Source organism: Pan troglodytes, chromosome 15 (assembly GCF_028858775.2).
Source record: "Pan troglodytes isolate AG18354 chromosome 15, NHGRI_mPanTro3-v2.0_pri, whole genome shotgun sequence".
Taxonomy (NCBI): domain Eukaryota; kingdom Metazoa; phylum Chordata; class Mammalia; order Primates; family Hominidae; genus Pan; species Pan troglodytes.
In genome coordinates, this window is record NC_072413.2 from 49,449,309 (window position 1) to 49,451,085 (window position 1,777).

Below are 1,777 nucleotides of genomic sequence, written 5' to 3' on the forward strand. Positions count from 1 at the left end.
CCAGCCTGGGCAACACGGCGAAACCCTATCTCTATTAAAAAAATAAAGAAAGAAAGAAACAAAGTGTAAACATTAAAAAGAAATAACTGTTAAAGAGGAACAAAGGCAAGTACAAGTAAACATTTGCTTTTTATTAGAAACCTTAAGAGTCCGAGTCTTGAATTTTTACTACTGAAAACAGTACAAACTACAGATGAGCTTGGTTACTTGAACTCAAATCATACTCTATTACTAAATAGTGCTAACTAGAACCTGGGAACGGTAGAGGGAAGGGGAGATAGGGAAAGGTTTTTTTAACCAATACGAAATTACAGCTAGATAAGAGGAGTAAGTTCTAGTGTTCTATAGCACTGTGGGGTGACGATAGTTATTATTTATTTGATATTTTAAAATGGCTACAAGAGAGAACTTTGAATGTTCTCAACACAAAAAATGTGTGAAGTGACACTAATTACCTTGATTTGATCATTGTGCATTGTATACAGGTATTGAAATATCACACTGTACTCCATAAATATGTACAATTATTAAATGTCAACTAAAAAAGATTATTCATATTAAGAAAATGCTCTTAAAAAATGACCCTGAGTTTTTTGCCTGCTTCCTGATGAGCGAGGAGACCCGTGGTCTGGTTCTTGGACTTCCTTAGCCACATGGCCCCCAAACACCTGTCTCCACTCCCACCTCAAGTGAAGAAACCAAGACCACCTCCTGCCCTGAGACCAGAGGAGACATTGACCTCTGCAGGCTTACTGAAGAAGGGAGAAGAAGAAGAACAAGAAGCAATTGAACACATTGATAAAGTACAAAATGAAATAGACAGACTTAATGAATAAGCCAATGAGGAGATTTTGAAAGTAGAACAGAAATATAACAAACTCCATAAATCATTTTCTCAGAAGAGGTCAGAATTGATTGCCAAAATCCCAGATTTTTGGGTAACAACATTTGTCAACCATCCAGAAGTGTCTGCACTGCTTGGGGAGGAGGACGAAGAGGCAGTGCATTATTTAACCAGAGTTGAAGTGATGGAATTTGATGACATTAAATCAAATTGCTGAATAGATTTTCATTTTGATGAAAATCCTTACTTTGGAAATAAAATTCTCTCCAAAGAATTTCATCTGAATGAGAGAGGTGATCCATCTTCAAAGTCCACTGAAATCAAATGGAAATCTGGAAAGGATTTGACAAAACATTCAAGTTAAACACAGAATAAAGCCAGCAGGAAGAAGCAGCATGTGGAACTAGAGAGTTTTTTTTACCTGGTTTACTGACCATTCTGATGTAGGGGCTAATGAGTTAGGAGAGGTCATCAAAGATGATATTTGGCAAAACCTGTTACAGTACTACTTCGTTTCCAATATGGATGATGAAGGAGAAGGAGAAGATGATGATGAAGATGAAGAAGGAGAAGGAGAAGATGATGAAGAAGAAGAGGAAGGATTAGAAGGTATTAATGAAGAAGGGGATGAGGATGAAGGTGAAGATGAAGATCATGATGAAGGGGAGGGAGAGGAGGGTGAAGGAGAAGATGACTAATAGAACACTGATGGATTCCAACCTTCTTTTTAAAATTATTATACTTTAAGTTCTAGGGTACATGTGCACAACGTGCAGGTTTGATACATAGGTATACATTGCCATGTTGGTTTGCTGCACCCATCAACTCATCATTTACCTTAGGTATTTCTCCTAATGCTATCCCTCCCCCAGCCCCCCACCCCCCGACAGGCCCCGGTGTGTGATGTTCCCTGCCCTGTTTCCATGTGTTCTC

General features: G+C 38.4%; 1 pseudogene; it reads left to right on the forward strand.

Annotated features, from left to right (window-relative positions):
* The first annotated feature begins 653 nt into the window (after positions 1–653).
* LOC742097 (protein SET-like) lies at positions 654–1,542 on the forward strand (annotated as a pseudogene).
* The last annotated feature ends 235 nt before the right edge of the window (positions 1,543–1,777 follow it).